This window comes from Gossypium arboreum, chromosome 3, assembly GCF_025698485.1.
Source record: "Gossypium arboreum isolate Shixiya-1 chromosome 3, ASM2569848v2, whole genome shotgun sequence".
Lineage (NCBI taxonomy): Eukaryota > Viridiplantae > Streptophyta > Magnoliopsida > Malvales > Malvaceae > Gossypium > Gossypium arboreum.
In genome coordinates this window covers 105,225,287-105,240,891 of record NC_069072.1, presented here as the reverse complement: position 1 = coordinate 105,240,891, position 15,605 = coordinate 105,225,287, and the positions used below count along the sequence as shown (strand labels likewise).

The window sequence follows — 15,605 nt, the reverse complement described above, 5'->3', positions numbered from 1 at the left end:
CTCACATTATCAAATTAATCCTTAACTCAAATTTTGGCAAAATTACAATTTTACCCTAAACTTTTGCATATTTACATTTTTGCCCCTAGGCTCGGGATTAAACTTTATTCCTTATTCTTATGTTTTACAACATGCTGATCACTTTTCTCTTCTATGGCAACATCAAATTCTCACTCTAACATGTACTTGTGACTATTAGGTATTTTTCTGGATTAAGCCCTTTACTCGTTTTGCTTAAAATCGAGTAGTACAAGTTGTCTAACATAATTTAAAACTTCATATTCTATCATAAAACATCAAAATACACAAATTTCACCTATGGGTATTTTTCCAAATATAAACCCTAGGTTAAATTATTGCTAACATAAGCTTTATCGAGTTCTGGGATCTCAAAAGCGTAAAAATCATTAAAAGCGGGCTTGGAATCACTTACTATGGAGCTTGGAAGCTTGAAACAAACCCTAGCTATGGAGAACCCTTGAAATTTCGGCCTAACGAAGAAGATGGACAAAAATTGGCTTTTAATTTTGTTTTTAATTCATTTTAATAACTAAATGACCAAAATACCATTACTACTAAACTTTCCAAAAATTCCTTCCATGTCCTAAATTTGTCCATGAACTTAAAATTTGTAAAATTGCTATTTAAGACCTCCTAATAAATATTTCAAAGCAATTTCATACTAAAAACTTCTAGAATACAAGTTTTGCAACTTATTCGATTTAGTCCCTACTTTCAATTTAAGCACTTTAGGCATAGAATTTCATCACGAAATTTTCACACAATCATGCAATCATATCATAAACCTCAAAATAATTATAAAATAATTATTTCTATCTCGGATTTATGGTCACGAAACCACTATTCCGATTAGGCCCTAATTCGGGATATTACACGCATGGCCGTGGGGATTTATCGCACCCCGTGTTTTGGGGAAATCATGTCCTACTTCAACACGACCGTATCGCACGGTCGTGTCTCTTCCCCTATTTGGCCACAGCTTTAGGCACACCCGTGTGCCTGGCCGTGTGTGCTGAAAAACTTTGCAATTCAAAGACTAAGTTAATTGATTCGAAGTGTGAGAAGTTAAAAATAAAGAAATCAAAATATGTTAGTGCTCGGGTTGCCTCCCGAGAAGCGCTTATTTATAGTCTAAGCTCGACTTACCTCTCCGTTAATTTATCATGGTGTTTGAGGAGTTCATACTCCTTGTTCCTGCTGTCAATCTTAAAATAAGGTTTTAATCAGGTGTTGTTTACCTTGAAAGTGCCGAACTTGGGATGACTCACCTCAACCGTAGCGAATGGGAAAATACTGAGTACCGTAAGAAGGATTTCCTCATTTGGTGTGGTAGTGACAATGTGGGGATCTGCGGCATCCAACAAGACTTTATCGCCATCCTGAAGTTGATTAGGAGAGGTATCGGGCTTGTTTTGGGTAGTTTCAATTTTTCACGTGTTCTCAGTTTGTATACTCGCCATTCATCTAGCTCCTCTATTTGAAGCCTTCGTTCCTCATGGGTGTCTTTGTTCTCTACATGATAATAGTGCACTGTCTCTGTTGTCTTGGTTCGAGGGGGTTCCTGCAAGGATGACTGAGTATTAGTTTTATCATCGACAGGTTTTATAGCGTTATCTTGAGTTTTAGAGGTTTTGACTGAGTCGCGTGCTTGAAGTGTTACTGCGTCGTCACCTGCACGAAGTGTTAGCTCTCCTGTGCCTACATTAATAATGGTTCTGGCAGTTGCTAAAAAGGGTCATCGTAAAATTAAAGGTACCTCGTTATCCTTATCCATATCTAAGACGACAAAGTCTACTAGGTAAATAAACTTATCAATTTTAACGAGAACATCTTCAATAATACCCTTAGGAAATCTAACTATTTTGTCAGCCAATTGTATGCTCATCCTAGTTTGTTTGGGTTTACCGAGACCAAGTCGATTAAACATTTTATAGGGCATAACATTTATACTTGCCCTAGATCAGCTAAAGCATTATTCACAGATAAACTACCAATTAAGCAAGGAATTGTAAAACTCCCTGGATCTTTTAATTTGTTAGGTAGCTTATTCTTTAGAATAGCTGAGTAGACTACATTGAGTTCCACATGCGATGTAGTGTCTAATTTCCTTTTATTGCTTAGAAGTTCCTTTAAGAATTTTTCTAAGTTGGGCATCTGCGAAAGAACTTCAATAAAGGGTAAGTTAATATGTAATTTCTTTAAGATTTTGACAAACTTACCGAATTGTACTTCTATTCTGTCTTTCGTCAACGCTTTAGGATATGGCACACGAGGTTCATGATTCGTACTTACCTGTTTGGGATCATGATTGTTTACCTCTTCTCGTCCTTTGTTCATCACATTGTTTTGTTGTATTTCTGGCTCAGGTGCAATGAGTCCTTCCTTATTTTGAGTGCTAATTGCATTGAGGTGTTCCCTCGGATTAGGTTCAGTATTACTTGGTAAGCTACCTTGTGGTCATTCGGAGATTAGTTTGGACAGCTGGCCTATCTGAGTTTCTAGTCATTGGATCGATGCTTATTGATTCTTAAGTGCTGCCTCAGTATTTTGGAAACTGGTTTCTGACATTGATATGAATTTTGAGAGCGTCTCCTCAAGGTTCAGTTTCTTCTCGCTGTTGAAAACCCTGAGGATTTTGTGGCTTTTGATTTCCTTGACCACCCCAGGAGAAATTTGGGTGGTTCCTCCAACCTGCATTATAAGTATTACTGTATGGGTTGTTTTGATATCTAAAGTTATTATTACCCATATAGTTGACTTGTTTCTCTTCGGTTGTGGGATTGAAGGATTGATATTCTGTATGCACACCTCCTCTGCTTGAGTCACACCTCATTACTGGATGTACCTACGTAGAACCAAGAAAACTATCAATCTTTTTATTGAGAAGTTCTACCTGATTTGACAGCATAGTAACTGAGTCGACGTTATAAACGCCGGCTATTTTTTTTGGCTTAGTCCTCATGACTTGTAACTGATAGTTATTCAGTGACATTTCTTCAATGAATTCATAAGCCTCTTCAGGTGTTTTGTTGTTGATGGTTACTCGCCAAAGTTGCATCAACCATTCTTGAGTCGAGGATTCAGACCATTGTGGAATGTTTGTACTTAAAGCCAAAGCAGCAACCCATGGTGAGGGCACCTTCTCAGTAGGTCCTTATATCTCTCCTATGCATCGTAAATTGTTTCTAAATCCATCTGCACAAAAGAAGAGATATCATTACATAATTTAGTCATTTTAGCCGGCGAAAAATATTTTAGTAAAAATTTCTCGGTCATTTGTTCCCAAGTAGTGATAGACCCTCGTGGTAACGAGTTCAACCACTATTTAACTTTGTTTCTCAGTGAAAAGGGAAATAACCGAAGACGAATGGCATTATCAGAAATGCCATTGATTTTGAATGTATCACAAAATTCCAGGAAATTTGCTAAGTGAGCGTTGGGATCTTCATTCTGCAAACCATCAAACTGAACAAACTGCTGTCTCATCTGAATAGTGTTAGGTTTTAATTCAAAAGTATTTGCAGCTACAACAGGTCTAACTACTAGATTCAGTTCCTGTTAAAGAAGGTTTAGCATAATCATACATAGTACGTGGAGCAAGATTTTGATTAGCCGCAATTGTAGGAGGTAACTGATTGCCTTGGTTTTCAGCTATCTCGTCGGTTGGGGTTTGAGTATCGTCTTCTCGTTCGTTCTCCGTGATCGTAAACTATGCTTTTATTTCTCTTTGATTTTTGCGAATTGTATGATCGATTTCTTCATCAAAAAGTAATGATCCTAACTGGGTTTCTTCTAGTCATAAAATATAAAAAAAAATGCTAAGAGAGAGAAAAAGTAAATTAATAAATAATAAAATAAAATAAAATAAAATTGTAAGAAAAATAAATGGCTAAAGTAATAAAAATTTAGTGTTCCTAATATTTCAGTTCCCCGACAACAATGCCAAAAACTTGATCGCATGATTCGTAACAAGTAATAAATATTTATAATGAAGGTCAAACCTAGACTAACTATTAACACGACGAAAAGGCAAACGCACCTATCGAGCAATAGTATAGTAATGGCAAGACCGGGATATCGTACCCAAGGGAACCAAAAGTACTAGTAATAACTATCTTTTTATTATCTAACCTAGAAATAGAGAGTGGTTGCTTATTAAACTAATTAACTAGACTAAGAACGCACAGAGAAAAGAATTGGAGAATTGCTTTTGGGAAAATCGATTGACTTGAGACAATACCTAAGGAAAAATCCACCTAGACTTTACTTGTTATTCTGGCTCCGAACCGAATGATGTATTCATTCAACTTGTTCTGTAGAGATCCCTAAGTTATGTTATTATCACCATTCAAGACTAATAACGTCTAATCCCTAAATTGAATAACCAAGACTTTTCTCTAATTAACACTCTAGGGTTGCATTAACTCGATCTATGGATCCCCTTATTAGGTTTCACCCTAATCTGGGAAAATCTTGTCACCCTATTTCTAGGCGCGCAATCAACTCTGCTTAATTATGACAAAAGTACTCTTAGACAGGGTCTATTCCTCCTCTGAATAAGAGCATGTCTTGAATCAGTATCCTAGGATATCAAAACAAGAATTAAGTACACATAATTAAGAACAAGTTAAATATTTATCATATGATTCAGAAAATAATAACAAGATTTGTCTTAGGTTTCATTCCCCTTAGGTATTTAGGGGATTTAGTTCATAACTAAATAAGAAAACATCCCAAAAGAATAAAGAATACAAAACATAAAGAAAACCCAAAACTCCTGAAGGGAAATTGAGGAGAGTTCTTCAGTCTTGATGATGAATCCGACTTCTGAGATGGATCAATCGACTTCCTTGGGGTAATTCCTTACCCCCTTCTCCGTCTCCCCTTTTCTCCTCCCTAGTGCATATTTATAAGCTTTGGAATGCCTAGAAACCCCCAAAAGTGGCCTTCTCCAAATTGGACTTAACTTGGGCTTGACAGGGACACGCCCGTGTGACGTGATTGCCAAGTCGTATTCGATCTGTTAAATTGCACACGGCCGTGTGGGTCAATGGCCAGGCCGTGTGAATCGTGAAAACCTTGGTCGACACCCTCGAAAGACACGAACGTGTAAGCTACCCGTGTGGCAAGGCTTAGGCTGTGTCATCTTCTCAATTTGGTCTGTTTTGTCCATTTTTGGCTCGTTTTTGGCTCTTTTCGCTCTCCTATGCTCTTCTAAGTGTAAAACATTAAATTAAAGCATTAGGAGCATCGAATTCAACAATTCTAATGAGAAATCATCCATAAAATGCATTATACATGGGGTAAAAATAAGTATAATTTACGGTTCGTCAGGTGGCACTTAGAAGGGGGACATAGAGTAGGAAGCAAGGAATTACTCAAGGAAAGCCGATTGATCCATCTCAGAAGCCGGATTCATCATCAAGACTGAATATCTCCCTTTAAGTTCCTTCAGGAGTTTTTGGTTTTCTTATGTTTTGTTATCTTTATGCTTTTAAGATGTTTTCTTTCATAAGTATGAACTAAACCCCCTAAATACCTAAGGGTAATGAACCCTAAGACGGATCTTGATATTATTATCTAAATTGTATGATAAATACTTGACTTGTTCTTAATTATGTGTTCTTAATTCTTGTTTTAATATTCCAGGATATTGGTTCAAGTTAAGCTCTTATTCAGATGAGGAATAGACCCTGTCTAAGAGTAAATTTGTCATAATTAAGCGAAGTTGATTGCACGCCTAGAGGTAGGGTGATAAGATTTTGCCGGATTAGGGTGAAACCTAATAAGGGAATCCATAGATCGAGTTAATGCAATTCTAGGGTGTTAATTAGAAAAAGATTTCAATTATTCATCCTAGGGTTAGACGTTATTAGTCTCGAGAGAGATAATAATATAACTTAGGAATTTCTATGGATCAAGTCCAATGAATAAATCGTCTAATTCAGAGTCAAATAACAAGTGAAGTCTAGGTAGATTTTTCCTTAGGTATTGTCTTAATAAATTGAATTTTCCCAAAAGTATTTTCCAAAATTTTCTTTTTGTGCATTCTTAGTTAGTAATTAGTTTAGATAACCAAACCTCTTAGTTTTTAGGCTTGATAATAAAAAGGAAGTAAATACTAGTACTCGTAGTTCCTTTGGGTTCAACAATCCGATCTTGCTAAACTATACTACTGTTCGATAGGTACACTTTCCTTAATCGTGATAATAAGTTAGTCTCAAGAACGATTCTTTCATAAATCTTTAAAACCTGTCACGAATATCACATACCAATCTAATACCCTTACGAGACGGAGTTTATATTTGAGGAGCATTGTGAAGAAACTCACTAAGTTCTTCTGAACTTACAGAATTTGTCTTGTATATGTAACAACCCATTTTCAGTGAAATCGGGACCACAAATTCAAGCTAGAAAAAAAATTTATTTGAATATTATTGCATGGTCCGTATTATGATAGGAATGTTATATGAAAATTCTGATAAGAAAATTTTACCGATAATGTGTTTAATTATGGAAAGGACCAAATTGCATAGAATGTAATAGTTGAGTTCTAGTAGTTATAAGTATCAAATAGCTATGGAATTCAAAACTTGAGGCCCTTTTATGGTAATTAGACCATTAGAGAAAAGTTAGTAGATATTTTTGATGAATCATCCATGGAAAAATTAAAAAAGGATAAGGACTAAATTGGAAACTAAAATAATTAAAAGTCGATAATTGAAAAATATCATCATTTTATATCATCTTCCCCAAATTAAGACATGGAAACCGTAGGAAAGAGGAAAGTGTTCAAACAGGCTTTATTGGCTTAATTGGGTAAGTATTCTTGTCTCGTTTTTAGTAATTTTTATATTTTTGAGATCAGGATAGCCTAATCTATCTATTTTGGGGATTAATTTGAAAAGTTATCAAAGTGAAAAAGTTTTTTCATGGATGTAAATGCTGAAATTTTGAAATTTATGGTAGAAAATGAAAGGTTGTTGCTAGATAAACAAATTTTACAAAGTGAATTTTGATGAAATTATGATTTAGGGATTAAATTGTAAAGATGTCAAAGTTACGAAAAAAATTCTATATTTTGTGAAATACATGTACTGTAAATGTTATATGAAAATTTTGGTTAAGCTTGGAATAAGGATTAAATTGCATGAAATTTATTTTCCGAGCCAAAGGACGTAATTGTCATTTATGAAATGTATAGGGTCAAAATGGTAATTTTGCTTAGGGTGTGAATTGAATTTAAATGAGTATGAAATGGATTAAATTGATGTTAAATTCATTTATATGGATTCGGAAATGTCAAATAAAGAGTTAGATCTAGGAAAAGAAAAGGTGTCGGATTAGTAAACTTTTAAATACGAACAAGTGTTGAGGTAAGTTCGTGTAACAAAATCATGTTTAGTTATATGCTTAAATTGAATATTGTATGTATGAATTGTGTAAACGCTATTGATGTGAAATTGAATTCATAATCGATAAAGCTGGATAAATGTTAGGTCCCTTATGAATAATGAAATTTGATGGATACAGTATTTTCCCGTATTGATTAAAGTCCTACATATGTTGCGGACAGAATATAGCTCGGATGAGCAATCCTGTTAAAAGCCTTTTCGAGCATCCTGTTATATAGTTCTTGCAAGCATCCTGATCAGTAGTGATTTTGCATGTGTTGCACACTACCGTAGCTCTTTGTGAGTGTCATGTTACATGATTCGATCGGTTGTGATCCAACATATAATGCTGACACAAACCCAACTCTACGTGAGCATCCTGATATAGGCTCTTTTGAGCTTCTGACATGGCTCGCTTGAACTCCTTGTTACGTTATTCGGTGCTCCTTGATAAAAACTCTTCGGAGTTACCTGTTAAGCTCTATGAGTTTCCTGATTAAAACTCTTATGGGTTTCTTGTTTAGCCTGGATAAGCGTCCTGTTACATGGCTCATTTGAACATCCTGATATGTGGCTCGAGAATGTGCTTCCTGATTATGTGCCCTATCGGGTACCCCTGAACATGAATTGATGCATTACTGATTTTTATACCTCGTGTATACTACCTGAGTATCCATCAAAATTTCAATGATTCAACGGATAAAACTCCTAACATGAGAAAATTTCGAGATTAAAAGAATTATGTCTTGAATGCTTCTAAAATACCTGAAAGTTTGTAGCATGATGAGCTCATCCATGTATATTCGATGTACATGTGAATTATGTGACTAACTTGCTTAATTGAGTATATGTGATTAGGCAAATTGCCAAATTGTTGGAAAGCATATTATTGAATGCTTATTTTAATAAATGTTATTGGTAAGTTTAATTCCTGTTATACGAACTTATTAAGCATTAAATGCTTTTTAAGTTTTCTTTTCTCTGTTTTATAGTGCTTAAAAGCTCGCTAAGGCTGGAGATCGGTCGGAGTATCATCACACTATCCACCAGTTCGTTTTGGTATAAATAGTAAACTTATTTTGGTATAATGGCATGTATAAGTTAACTTGGCCAATTGTTGGCTAGTAAATGGTTGTTTAAAATCTAGCCATTGGAATGGCTAGTGATAGTTTGTCTTGGTATATTTATAAGGTTAAATCATGATAAATACATATGTGTTTAATATGGTTCAATTGAGTTATGTTAAACATGTATGTTTATAAAAGGTAAGATTATAAACATGAATGCATGTGATGATATGTCATGTTAGATGATAGAGTTGGTTTGGTTATAATGCTTGAATTGGTTGGTATATGAATGCAAGTATTGGTGTAGGTTGTTGGCAAATTTGGGTGAGAAATAAAGCTAGGAAAATGGCTTTATTTTTTCCACACGGGTAGACACACGGTCATGTGTCTTGACCATGTATGACACACGGCCTGGCACATGGACGTGTGGTTTGGCCGTGTGTCCCCTGCATCTTAAAATTTAGAAACAGAATGCTCAAAATTGGGCACACGGGCAGTGACACGGACATGTTACTCAGCTATGTGTAACACATGGCCTAGAACACGGGCATGTATCTTGTCCGTGTGAAACCTACACCTAAATTTTGAAAATTAAAATTAACCACATGGCCTAACACATAGTCGTGTGGTTGCTGTGTGACCTAAGTCAGAGAGTTACAGGGGTATGGACGCGAGCTGGGACATGGCCGTGTGCCTCCCATCGAATGCCCACATGGTCTGAGACATGAGCATGTCATTTGGCCATGTGAGCTACATGGCTTACTCACACGGGCGTGTGACTCTTGTACATAAGAAAATTTTTGAAATTTTGCAAAAAAAATTCTGAGATCCTGATTTAGTCCCGACTTGTTTTTAAATTGGGGCTCAAGGGTCCATTCAAGGGATGATATCATTAGTTTCAGATATGAACAGTAAATGACATGAATTATTTGTTATTGTTCTGTAAACTCCAGTAATACCCTGTAACCCTGTTCCAGCAACAGATACCGATTGGGGGTGTTATAATATATGCAGGAGTAGTTGGACTAGGAACTCGAGGAGGGACTAATTCAGACCGTGCCAAATCCAAGATCAACGTCAAAGAGGTGTCATGCAGTTAGGAAGGGGGTACCTTCAGAGGTTTCACCTCAGGGGCAAATATATTTGTAACTATGTAGTTTCCTTAGAGTCTGAGGTTGGGGCAGTGAACTTTTAAACTTTTATTTAAAATTTTGCCTCTGTTGTAAACATTTTTAAATAAATGGGTAATATAGTCTAATTTTAAAATAATGAGTTCTAATCTTGTACACAAACCTAGTTCCATTGTGACACTCCATACCTAGATTCGGTGGTCGGATCGAGTAAGTGTGTTACAAATATAATATAAAAATATTTAATATTTTGAGTTTAGGAGGTGAAAGGTGTAAAAAGCAGGTTAGAGTTGAATCAAGGGAAAAAACCCACCCTTTTTTACTGTTATCTTTAATCAAACACCAAAAAATGGAAACCCAACTTTAATTAATAACCTCTAATATAAAGTTCAAATGGTAAAAACAAACTATCGCCACATGTTTGTGATGCACTCGAAAAACACATTTCAAAATATAACGTCATAAAGACTAATGTGGTCCATTGTGTATAAAGTTTTAGTTGAATACTCTTAATTGAGTTTGTTGATTACTATCTAGAGTTTAAAATAATAGGGACAATAAAGAAACTTTACCTATATAAACATAAGAAATGGGGTCACTTCAACAATAGGAATTAAGGGGTTCTATTGTAAATGTTCATTAAGAACAAGATGAGTGTATAGATGTATTAGCACTAAAAGTGAATATTTTGATGAAGTTATGAATGAATATTATGTTTGGTGCATCCTCAATGTTAGTATAAGGAGTTGCGGTTCAGCCTGTGATACTAATAACTTCATTAAAATTAAAAGTACATTAGTTAATTAGTGATTTAAATCAAGAGATATCATCTTGTATGCATAATCTCTTTTTGTAATTGCCCAAATTTTGGTGAAATCGGAACAGTGGTTTTGGGACCTCAAATTCAAGTCGAAAATAAAATTTATTTTTATTTTATTATATGATCCGTATTATAATAGAAAAGCCATTTGAAAATTTTGATAAGAAAATTTTACTTATTATCTGCTTAATTAAAAGAAAGACTAAATCGCATAAAATACAAAAGTTGAATTCTAGTAGCTAGAAGGATCAAATAGCTATGGAATTCATAACTAGAGGTCCTTATATGATAATTAGACCATTAATAAAAAGTTAGTAGATATTTTTGGATGATTCATCCATGGAAAATTAGAAAAAAGGATAATGACTAAATTGGAAATCAAAATTATTAAAAGATGATAAGTTATTAAAAAGAAATAAAAATCATTTTTATGATCTTCTTCCCCAAAATATTCCATGGAAACCTTAGGAGAGAGAGAAGAAACTTTCTTGGCCAAATTAGGTAAGTTTTCTTGTCTTGTTTTTAGTAATTTTGATATTTTTGAAACCGGGATAGCTTAATCTATCTATTTGGGGGATCAATTTGAAGAGTTATCAAAGTATGAAAATTAGGTCATGGATGTATATGCTGAAAATTTGAAATTTATGGTAGAAAATGAAAGGTTGTTGATAGATAAACAACTTTTACAGAGTGATTTTTTATGAAAACATGATTTAGGGACTAAAATGTAAATTTGTGAAAATTAAAGAAAAATTTTGAATTTTGTAGAATATATGTGCTGTAATGGTTAGGCTTGGAATAGAGAGTAAATTGCATAAATTTCATTTTTCGAGCCTAGGGACGAAATGGGAATTTATGGAAAGGTAATTTTGGGTAGGTTGTAAATTGAGCCCACTTGAATATGAAATGTGATAAATTGATGTAAAATTTACTCGCATAGATCCGGATAGACCAAATTCGAAGCTAGAACGAGGAAAGAGGAAAATGTCGGATTAGTAGATTTTACGTACACAAACATTGTCGAGGTAAGTTTGTGTAACTAAATTGTGTTTATTTACATGCTTGCATTGATTGTGTTTATGTAAATTGTATAAATGTCCTAAATATGTGAAATGATTACATATCTGATCAAGCCCGATAAATAAAAATGTTTAAATTAAATGATAATGCCTAATAGATGATAAATGATAAACGATGAGAATGTTAGTTATATGCTTGAAATGAATGTGGAATGTGTTTATTTGAATTATATGAATGTTATGGATGTATGAAAAAATCACATGCCCAATAATGCTTGAGAAAAATGTTTAAATCCCGGTTGAATAAATGGAAAATTGATGGATATTTGATTTCCCGAAATGAATGGGGTCCTGCATCTGTTGCTGACGGATTTAGCTCGAATGAGTATTCCTATTGACCTCATTACAGAAAGGATTTAGCCCAGATAGACAATCATCATATAAGTCCTCTTGAGCATATGTTATGGATTGGATTTAGCCCGGACAGGTAATCCAGATCAAGCTCTTTAGAGCATATGTCATAAAAATGATTTAGCCTGGACTGGTAATCCTTTTGTATACATGTGTGGCTCGAAAGTGTACTCTTTGATATAGTACCTTATGGGTACCTTAGACACGAATTGATGGATCCTGATTCATACACCTCGATTGCATTACCTGCGTATTCATTGATATTCCGAATAAATTCAATGGGTGACAAATCCAGACATGAGAAGATATGAATGATAAAATGAGTTATTACACGTATCCGTCTAAAATACAAGAAAATAATGATACATGACAAATGATATATGAAAATATGAGATGATGATATTTGTACATGGACTTTATTTGATTAATATATGTTCATTCTTGACTATGGACTTATACACCTTGAGTGTACTAATCGTGATCTTAATATTCCGAGTAATATGAGTAAAGTTCTGATATGAAATGATCTGAACTTGAAATGAACTATTATGAGATTATACTTGTAATAATGAGATGAATTATGCATGTTGAATGAATACATGTTGAGGAAAGCATATGTGCTTGGAAACTTGATTGTTGTTGAGCCCATATATGTTTTGATGTTATTATGGAATATATGACTAACAAGGGGAATGAGGATGTGTGTCGGGCTTGAGGTCAAATTGATTGAATATGCCTTACATAGTTACCTCGAAATAGAATGAATGGTAAGTTAAGTACCATGTTATACGAACTTACTAAGCATTTTATGCTTACTTAGTTTTATTTCCCTGTTTTAGAGTAAATCGGAAGCTCGTCGAATTGGAAGCTTGGCAAAGATTACTCATACTATCCATTGGCCCATGTCGATACAATATGGTAAAGCAATTATGGTTACAATGGAATGTATAGGTTATATTGGTCATATTAGCAAGTAAATGTAAATGAGTATTGTAATCTAGCCATTGGAATGGGTAGTGATGATTATGTTTTGGTACATGTATATATATATATATATATATATTTAAGTTTATTTTATGGAGATAACATAAGATTTTATTATTGATTGATTGATTGAGAAAGGTTAAATGAGTATGCTTATAAAAGATAAGATTAAAAGCGTGAATGCATGTAACAATATATCATGTTAGATGTTATAAATTGCTTGAATTAAATGCTTGGATTGGTTGGTAATTGGATGTAAGTTGGTGTAGGAAATTTGGTAAAAAATTTGGGTGAGAAATGAAGTTAGAAGTGGCTCTATTTTGTCCACATGGGCAGACACACAGGCATGTGTCTAGACCGTGTGTGACACATGGCCTGGTACATGGGCGTGTGGTTAGGTCGTGTGTCCCTTGCATCTTAAATTTGAGAAAACAGAATGTTCAGAATTGAGCACACGGGCAGAGACACGGCGTGTGTCTCAGCCGTGTGTGCTACCTGTACCTAATTTCAAAAGAATTTAATTAACCACACGACCCAGCATGCGAGCGTGTGGCATGGCCCTGTGCACAAGTTAGAGTGGGGTCGAACACAGCCTGTAGCACAGGCGTGTCCCTTTGACTACACGAGCATGTGAGCTATGCACCTTGGAAAAATTTTGAAAATTTCACGAAAATTCTTAGGGTTCCCGATTAAGTCCCTACTTGAATTTAATGTTCATATTGGGCCTCGAGGGTCTATTTAAGGGACGTTACGAATAATTTCATAAAGTGAATAGTAATTGTTATAAATTATCTAAAAATTTTGTTATAAATTATCTAAAAATGTTCTAAAAGTTTCGGTAATACTTTATAACTCTATTCTGACGGTGTACACAGGTTAGGGGTGTTACACTTTTGGTGTGAAAGGCAAAGCAATTACCAACATTCCAAACTAATAAGAATTTTTTGTAGTTCTCGATGTTAGTAATCTCACAAAACTAAGGATAATATAATATAATATAAAAGATATTATTTGGGTTTAAGGGTCAAAAAACCCCTTAATAAAAAAAATCAAACCTTTTAAAAAAGTTCACCCTATTGAGCTCTTAGTGACCAAAATAATTAGGCCCTTCCGTCAATAAAAACCATCATTGATTGGTTTGACTATGTTACACTTAAAAACTAGCATGCCATGTCAACTTATTTTTTATTTTTTTTTATAAAAATCCTAAAAATTTAATAAAAAGTACTAAAAGAGCATGTCTAAAATGAATTTGGACAAATAGATGTCTTAGTTCATTTGAATCTAGACATCTATTTGTACAAATCTATTATGGGTGTGGTTTGTATATTATAAAGCTATAAAATTTATAAAAAAATTTGTAAACAATTATTAAAAATGTAAAATATTATAATGATTTAATACTTTTAAAACTATAAAATTAAAAAATTTATTCGTCTCGAAAATACCAAGAGGGAGAAAAGCTAGAACAAGTGATTTATAGGGGTTCGACCCCAATTACCTACCTCTACTACTTTGGCTTTCTACCACTAAGAATTTCTCAATTCACTACTAGAATTAATATCTTTAAAGGAGAATGTATAACCTTTACAACATTATAGTTTTAACAAAGGCTTAGATAGAACATTTCCCCTTAGCTTTTATTGCTAACCTAAAACCCTTTCTTAATTTTTGTGACTCAACTAAAACCCTCGCAATTTACAAATTGGTGATATGAAATAGAGTAAACAAAGATGCCTCCACAAGGTATGGTTTACAAACTTAAGTTCTCAAAGAAATGCAATGAGAATGATAAAAGGACTAGCAATGAGTTCCTAGAGAATATTTACAAGAGAAATGAAGGAATGAAGTTTGAATATTTGTCTTGTGCTTGATGCTTAAATATCTCTCTTGTGTTTTGATTTGTCTTTAACTTGTATTTATACTAAGGAATAATTTTGTGGACGTTTACACTCGTAGTGATGAATTTTAGTAGTTAGAAGCATTAATTCCAGGTTTAAAAATTGTCCTTACAACTCAGGTCCTGAGGCTTGCCAAGATGTCTTGAGACATGGCTAAAAAATAGTCATTTGCAAGCTATGTCCCGAGACATACAGGCCAATATCTCGAAACATGCAACCCATGTCTCTAGACATGCTGCCTCTAAAGTAAAAATTTCGCATATGAACTTTCATATCTCGAGACTTAAATACCAAAGTACCTCAAAAACATTTTAAACATCTTAGAACACTTTGTTATTGACTCAAAAATATTTAGGTAATATAAAACACATTTAAAACATATTTTTGAATATATTGCAAGTCTTTGAAAATGTTTGATAAAATTTTCAACCATATTTTCATCAAATAACTTAAAAAGATATATTATATAAAATTTATCTTAAATGTTGTTATATCAAAAGCTGTGTACATTCAAGCTAACAAAATTTATGAGAAAAATAAATAGAATAAAATAAATAAAAAATAAAGAACACATAAATTTTACGTGGAAACCCTTTCGGGAAAAAAACCACGGGCAGAGGAGAAGAAAATTCACTATGTCGAAAAATTTTTACTCAAATACAAGAGGAATAGACTATGTCTATTTATAGGCTTGCAAAGCCATATTCTAGTAGGATTGAAACACTTTATCCTAATCAATATAAAATAGATGGAGTTTAATAAGGTTTAAAACCTTATTCTAAAATAAAATAAAAGAAGTCTAGTTCTATATGGATTTTACTTTTATTTTATTTTCCATCGTATTTTATTTAAATAAGA

At 33.8% G+C, this 15,605-nt stretch overlaps 1 non-coding gene across 1 annotated transcript; it reads left to right on the top strand.

Annotated features, from left to right (window-relative positions):
* The first annotated feature begins 3,142 nt into the window (after positions 1–3,142).
* LOC128290706 (small nucleolar RNA R71) lies at positions 3,143–3,249 on the top strand. Its single transcript, XR_008280494.1, has one exon. It is a non-coding gene; the product is annotated as a small nucleolar RNA R71 (small nucleolar RNA).
* Positions 3,250–15,605: the final 12,356 nt, after the last annotated feature.